Source organism: Coturnix japonica, chromosome 1 (assembly GCF_054131305.1).
Source record: "Coturnix japonica strain WE chromosome 1, WE-NBRP24, whole genome shotgun sequence".
In the NCBI taxonomy this organism is placed as follows: domain Eukaryota; kingdom Metazoa; phylum Chordata; class Aves; order Galliformes; family Phasianidae; genus Coturnix; species Coturnix japonica.
In genome coordinates, this window is record NC_140663.1 from 141,314,192 (window position 1) to 141,322,215 (window position 8,024).

General features: G+C 46.4%; 1 protein-coding gene across 1 annotated transcript in view; it reads left to right on the top strand.

Moving 5' to 3' along the window:
• Positions 1-8,024, top strand: part of MYCBP2 (MYC binding protein 2) — a 193,127-nt gene that overhangs the window by 179,537 nt on the left and 5,566 nt on the right. The gene's annotated exons all lie outside the window — the stretch shown is intronic.

Genomic DNA, 8,024 nt, shown 5'->3' on the forward strand with positions numbered 1-8,024 from the left:
AAGGTGAATTTCAGATTATGCTATACAGTCAGAGGAGCCTGCTGTGAGAAGACCCAGTTATTTGCTCTACCCAGGGAAGGAATTTTCACCTCCCCAATTTAAAAACAACACAATATTGGCTTAGATGTTTGCTCCACCTTTCCTCATCTTCCTTCGCTTGGTCCCAGTAGCTCTAGGTTCCTTTGATGAAAGAGACATGAGATGAGGAAAAAGTACCAAAATGGAATGTGGTGCAACCTATTATTATCCTGCCTTTTTATTAGCTGTTAGGGATTAAAAGAGCTGCTGGCTCCTCCCAGTCTATTCTCAGTCAGTGTTTTTAGTGGACACTGCACCAACCTACAGGGTGTGAGGATCTGTCAGGCCATGTGATTGCTGCATAAGTTCTTGGTACAGGTCCTTGCAGCCCTGAATTGCAGCAAATATTACAGAGTAGACAAGTTGAGCATTTTCAGAAAATTTCCAAGTCTAGCACAGCAGTTCCACTTGAATTCAATTTTTGAGATTTTCAGCCTTTCATTTTAGAATAACATTAGAATTAATTTAAGAAAATGATATTACAGCAGAAAGGAATGACAAACAATGTGCCACGTTCTTTGTATACAGAGGACTGAGTGAGGAACAGGCAGTGTTGGAATATTTTTGCTCAACACAGCTGCCCCTCTGATTCCTTCTCACAGTTACATAGCACAGTCAGGTGTGAGGCTCAGACTCTCGGGCAGAGCTCAGCTCCCATGCTCACACCTACACCACTGGACACTCCTCTCCTACGCAGTGCGAGACACTGACGTCACCACCTCTTCTCCCTGCGCCAATCTCAGCTGCTGATTATAGCCAGATGTCAGTGCAGGCCACTAATCAGCTCAGCACACAGTAAGGTGGCTTTGTACCTTCCCAGCAGTTTCACATGCTTTTCTGTCAGCTGTTGTTCCACAACCCATGCAGTGGAAGCACCCAGTTCTTGCTTGCACCACCCTGTCTGCTGCATCCAAGGTGAATCCACAGTTTGGCTTACACATCATTCATTTAACAGCCTAAACGTTCATGGGTGTATCTACTTACTCAGCACATACCAATTAAAGTAAAAGTTAACACAACACAATTAACCAGTCACCAACGAGGTCTGACAGTCATGCTCCTTACAGCCTGCTGGGATTCAGGAGGCACCTGAGATAGTACTGGTCCTGTAGTCAGCATGGAGGTGATCATCCCCCTGTACTCAGCACTGGTAAGGCCACACCTCGAGTACTGTGTTCGGTTTTGGGCCCCTCAGTACAGGAAAGACATTGAGGCCTTGGAGCATGTCCAGAGAAGGGCAACAGAGCTGATGAGGTGTCTGGAGCACAAGTCTTAGGAGTACTTTGAGTACTTTGGATGCAAATGTTTCTTTAGGGTTTGGAAAACCCTATAAGTGGAACTTGAAGTATTGTATTTTCTTTTTCTACACAGACCCCATGAGTTAGCCGTAAGTAAAAGTGGACAATAAACACCTCCTCTACAAGGAGGACAAAATTGGTATGACAGATGTAGCATTTGTGGGTCACTTATTCAGAGTTCCAATAGCTAATGCACTGTTTGTCCTGGCATCAGTGACATCACCAACTCAGGTCTGCTCCTAAAGACCTACAGGTGGCTGAGGAGCAAACCAGCCTGTGAGAGCCCCATCCAGCTGGGGCAGCAATGGTGGAGGCCCCTGCACCCCGAGCTATACCTGCAACCCATTACTGTTCCATCAGAGGAGTCAGTCAGGGCTGTGCCCCTGCACCAAACTGCCTCCATTTTGCATGAACCCCTCATGCAACTACCTGCTTGTAGCTTGGCCTCTAGCTCTGTAGCTACTTGCATGAACAAGCACCAGTCATCTTTCTGCTCAGTCAGCTGCTCCATAAACACAACAACAGCAAGAGGAAGGCTAGGAAGAATCTCCATCCCTTGTTGGTTGCTGAGGGCAACTTAGTCACCAAGGATCAGGATAAGGCTGAGGTACTTATTGCTTTCTTTGCCTCAGTCTACTAGTAAGACTTGTTACTCCCTGGGAACACAGTCCCCTATGCTGGCAGATGGGGAGTGGCAACAGAATAAGCCCTGCATGATCCATGACGAGATGGTTCTGGACCTGCTCTGAAAGCTGGATGCTTACAGGTCCATGGGGCTGGATGGATTGCAGCCTAGAGTGCTGAGGGAGTTGGCGGATGTGGTTGCCAAACCACTCTCCATCATTTTTCGGCAGTCTTGGCTGACCAGGAGTATCCCAGTGGATTGGAGTCTGGCGAATGTGATGCTCATCTTCAAAAAGGACCAGAAAGATGATCCTACAGGCCTATCAGTCTCACCTAAGTGTCTGGGAAGGTTATGGAACGAATAATCTCAGGAAGCATTTTGGACCAATTAGAGGTCAGCCAGGGGATCAGGCCTAGTCACTGTAGGTTTATGAATGGTAGATCCTGTCTGACAAACCTGATTTCATTCTATGATGAGGTGACTCGCTTAGTGGACGAGAGTAAGGCTGTTGATGTGGTCTACCTGGACTTCAGTAAGGCCTTTGACACTGTCCTCCATAACATTCTCATGTAGAAGCTGGCTGCCCATGGCCTGGATGGGCATACACTCCACTGGGTGAAGCACTGGCTGGATGGCTGGCCCCAAAGAGTTGTGGTCAATGGAGTTGAATACAGTTGGCGGTCATGAGCATTGTCCCCCAGGGCTCAGTGCAGGGGCCGCTTCTGTTTAACATCTTCACTGATGATCTTGATGAGAGTCCAGAGATCAAAGTTACCCTCAGTAAGTTTGCAGATGACACCAAGTTGGGAGGGAGTGTTGATCTGCCAGAGAGAAGAAAGGCATGACTGAGATATCTGGATAGACTGGATCAATGGGCCAAGGTTAACAGCATGAGTTTCAGTAGGTCCAAGAGTTGGGTCCTGCATTTTGGTCGCAACAACCCCAGGCAACCCTACAGGCTTGGGGAGGTGTGGCTGGAAAGCTGCCTGATGGAAAGGGACCTTGGTGTGCTGATGGACAGTTGGCTGAATATGAATGTGCCAGCAGTGTGCACAGGTGGCCAAGAAGGCCAATGGCATCCTGGCTTGTATCAAGAATGGTGTGGTAAGCAGGACTAGGGAATTAATCCTGCCCCTGTACTTGGCATTGGTGATGCCTCACCTCGAGAAATGTGCTCAGTTTTGGGCACCTCAGTACAAAAAGGACATGGGGGTACTGGAGCAGGTCCAGAGAAGGGCAACGAGGCTTGTGAAGGACTTGGAAAATCAGCCTTATGAGGAGAGGCTGAGGGAGCTGGGGCTTTTAGTCTGGGGAAAAGGAGGCTGAGGGGAGACCTCATTGCTCTCTTCCAGTACCTGAACGGTGCTTATAGTGAGAGCAGGGCAAGTCTCACTGGTGACAGGATGAGGGGAAATGGCCTCAAGTTGTGCCAAGGTAGATTTAGGTTGGACATTAGGAAACACTTCTTTACAGAAAGGGTAGTTAAACACTGGAATAAGCTCCCCAGGGAGGCTGTTGAGTAACATCCCTGGATGCGTTTAAGAGCCGTTTGGACGTGGTGCTCAGGGATATTATTTAGCAGAAGGTTGTTACAGTTAGGGTACTATGGTTAGGCTGCAGTTGGACTCGATGATCTTTGAGGTCTTTTCCAACCTGAGCAATTCTATGATTCTATGATTATGGGGAAATGTACCATGCCTGGATGCCTGTAGATTCAGTTGTCTCACTGTGATGGGAAGAGTACAGTCCACCTGCAGTAATATGTCATTCTAGTAAATCCTACCAGGCTTAGAAACTTGACTGGTGAACCTGAATGACAGCCCTTTAAAAGTACTTGCTCAGAGACAGGTTTTCTCAGTGGACTTTGTCAAGGAGCATCAACTCCAGCAACTTGCATTAGTATGTCCATGCAGGAGTCAAGGTACCCTCTTTCACTGCCTAGCTACCAAGGCATTTGATCCTAACAACAAATGCCAGCCTTCTCTTAGCAACAAACCCATTTGATATTTTAATTTCACAACTGCTGTCTTGCTAATCTTATTAACTTCTCAACTCCAGTCAGAGACAGCTAAACTGCTTTTCAAGGAGACCCACGGGACAGAAAATTGCTGTAAAACACAAAGCTCCTCTAACTGGCAGCATGTCAGGTCAGCCCGACCTGCCACCATCCTTTTCCAGAAGCCTCAAGTACTGTTCTCAGCTTGTGATCTATGGGCCGTGCCATGGAAATGCTCAACTCCCATCTGTGTTGTCACTGGCATGGCTCACCATACTCAGCCCATCTGTACTGAACTCTTGCCCAAAGCAAGGCTGAGATTTACTGCATCAAAGATGAAAATTTTATTATGTAATCCTACAAAACATAGAAGAGTGATACAGCTTTTCCTGATGAAGAAGCCATTCAAGCTATCCAGCCAGAAAGAATCACTATAGACTCTAGCAACAGAAATATCCAGACATAGAGTTCTGGGGAACCTTTTACAGCAATTCACCACAGCTCTTACTGCACTACAGGCAACAATACCAAGAAATCAACCTGCTGCAGGCAATGCTTCATCTTGATTAACTCATCCTTAGTTCTGTCTACTTGTTTTTCTGTGCCCATGAGCAGCATCAGAAGGTCCTGTGTGCAAGACTTAGGTTGAGACCTTCTGTTTTAAGGACCATTTCACCTGCAGCTGGCTCCTTCTTAAAAAAGTGTGAGTTTCATCTCCTCTTCTACTTGGCTTTTCTTTGTGTGTGACAGATACTGCGTACATATTTTGTCAGTCCCTGTTGCTGTATTCTAGCAGTGTAAGTGCTTCCTGCCTCCTAGAAAACCTTTCCTGTAGGGACATACAGAAATAGAAAGGGAAGCTTCTCTAATGATATCCATTACTAGAAAACATTTGGTATCAATGAAAAACAAGTGTGTGTTTCCTGTATTTTTCAGCAGTCTATTGAGGAATAAGGTGTTCATCAATAACTCAGACCAGGTGTGCCAGCCACATCCCACAAGTCTCTGCATATTTTCCACAACTTATATCTTCATTAAATTGTAATGGGCTACCCATGTCCTTCTTGCAAACGTCAGGCAGTACTCTCACAATAGGTGGATTTGGTCTACTTAATTCTTATTTAAATCTCTTACAACTCCAATAATTTCACCTCCACATTTTTTTTTCCTAGCCAGACACAAATCATAGTCATAGAATCACCAAGGTTGGAAAAGACCTACAAGATCACCCAGTCCAATCATCCACCTGTCGCCAACAGTTCTCACTAAACCATGTCCCTCAGCACAACGTCTCAACGTTCCTTGAACACCTCCAGGGTTGATGACTCCACCACCTCCCTGGGCAGCCCATTGCAGCGCCTGACCACTCTGAAAGAAAAGTAGTATTTCCTAACATCCAGCCTGAATCTCTCCTGGCACAACTTGAGGCCATTCCCTGCAGTCCTATCACGAGAGAAGAGGCTAACCCCCATTCCACCACAACCTCCCTTCAGGAAGTTGTAGAGAGCGATAAGGTCTCCCCTGAGCCTCCTCTTCTCCAGTCTGAACAATCCCAGCTCCTTCAGCCGCTACTCACAAGGCCTGTGCTCCAGACCCCTCACAGCTTCATTGCCCTTCTCTGGACATGTTCCATGACCTCAATGCCTTTCCTGTGGTGAGGGGCCAAAAACTGAACACAGTATTTGAGGTGCAGCCTCACCAGGGCTGAGTACAGAGGATGAATACCTCCCTGTTCCCCTTGACAACACTATTTCTGATACAATTCAGGATGCCATTGGCCTTCCTGGCCACCTGGGCACACTGCTAGATCATATCTAGCCAAGCATCAACCAAAGTCCCCAGATGTTTCCTCTATACAGTCTTCCAGCCACTCTGCCCCAAGCCTGTAGCATTGCTGGGGGTTGTTGTGGCCAAAGTGCAGGACCCAGCATTGGGTCTTGTTGAACTGCATCCCATTGGATTCAGCCCAGCTATCCAGCCTGTCCAGAGCCCTCTGTAGGACCTCGCTATCCCCAGGCAAAGCGACACTTTCTGCCAACTTGGTGTCATCTTAAAACTTACTGAGGGTACAGTCTGTGCCATCATCCAGGTCATCAATAAAGATACTGAAGAGGACAGGCCCCAGCATTGACCCCTGGGGAACACCACTCGTGACCAGTTGCCAGATGGATTTAACTCCATTCACCACCACTCTCTGGGCCCAGTCCTCCAGCCGGCTCCTTACCCAGTGTACCTTTCCAAGCCATGGACTGCAGCTACTCCAGGAAAATGCTGTGGGAGACAGTGTCAAAGGCTTTGCTGATGTTAAGCTAGACCACATCAACAGCCTTTTCCTCATCCACCAGGTGGGTCACTCGATCATAGAAGGAGATCAGGTTGGACAAGTAGGACCTGCCCTTCATGAAACCATGCTGGCTGGGCCTGATCCCCCAGTTGTACTGCACATGCCGTGTTTTCTCCCTCAAGACAATCTGTCCTAACTTAGAGCCAGGTTTTTTAGGCTGGAGCACAGCTAATGCCTAACTGTTTCAGAACTACTTGAATACAGCCAAAAAATCAAAACAAAAAAGACTTTTGGTTGTAAAAGCTACAGTACCTGTAGCCAAGACCTCACTGTTGCCATATCACTGTAGGCTTTTTCAGTTCCTATAGGCAGTCTGTCAGCTGAAATAGCAAGAAGCATACATGTACCACCTCAGCCTGATGTGGTAAGACCTCCTGTAAGAAGTCAGGATGTTTTCAGAGATTGTTCTTAACTCTTATGCAAGGGGGTCTGTGCACTGCTGCTCATTTTTGCATGATGATAGTGATGGCTATCAAATCTTCAAATCTCTGCTTTGAGGGACTCTCCAACCAGAAAGGCAAAAACTTCACAAAATGGTTGAGATTGGCAAATTGAAAATCCTAGGTCAGGCCCAGCTCTACTACATACAATTCAGTATTCAGAGCTGGGTGAGGCACCCTTTCAGAAGTTGCTTCATAGCCCATTTCTGCACACAGCACTTCTCAGCCACAATCACCAGCGATGTTCCCAGAATGCCTCACAGCACTTCCACAGATCAGCCCAGAGACCTGCAAATGCTGTCTTCATTAACTTGGGTCTTTCTCTACCTGCTGCCACCTGTCTAAGCTCTAGCTACCTCAGAGTCCAAGAGCTTTATAAACATGGTTTTGCCCAGAGCCAGCCTTGAGGTGCTCATCAGGTGCCAGAAGAAGATGCCCACACCATCAGCTGCTCTTAGGTTTTCTTTTATTCAATCCTAGCAAACTCCCCCGTACTCATCCTTTGCTAGTAGACACTACAGGCACAGTTGGCAATGCTTTCCACCATATCCTGTGCCTGAATTGGCTCCATGCAGAGCTGCACTGCTGTTCACACTGACTCTGGCTGCTACACCACCAACTAGTGTGATGCACAGAGTTCCTTCTGCACGTCTTCTTCTCCTCCTACACAGAGCGTGCCTAAAACAAACACAAGCAATTACAGAAAAGGAAGTAAGGGCACAGGAATTGAAGCAGACTATTTTTAATTCTGAGAATCAGGACGTAAAATAAAACTGCAAAGCAGTGCAATAAATCTCCCTCAGTATGTCATCATACCTACACAGTGTATTATGGGTTATAAAATGTTACCTCAAAACACTGAAATTACAGCCCTGTCCTGACTCTTCTATACAGACCCCCCTAAAATATATTTTTTTTTTTCCAAAAGATATTCCACTCACTTTTCAAAAGACATTTTTCTGCAGACACCAGAACTTTATCACAGCAGTCACATTACTTACATGCTATTACAAGTATAACTGAGTTGCTCATTAACACTAGAGAGAACTCAACTCTCAACCCAGTTTTCCTGAAAAGCTGAAGGCTAGACTCCAAGACTTAGACAAATACACACAGAATCATAATGGCTGAGCTACAGTAAACCTCTTAGGACATCTTGAGTTTGAGAGAAGTGATGATTCTATTATATAATTTCAATATTAAAATGATAATTTCTCATGGGAAAGCATTGCTGTTTGTACAC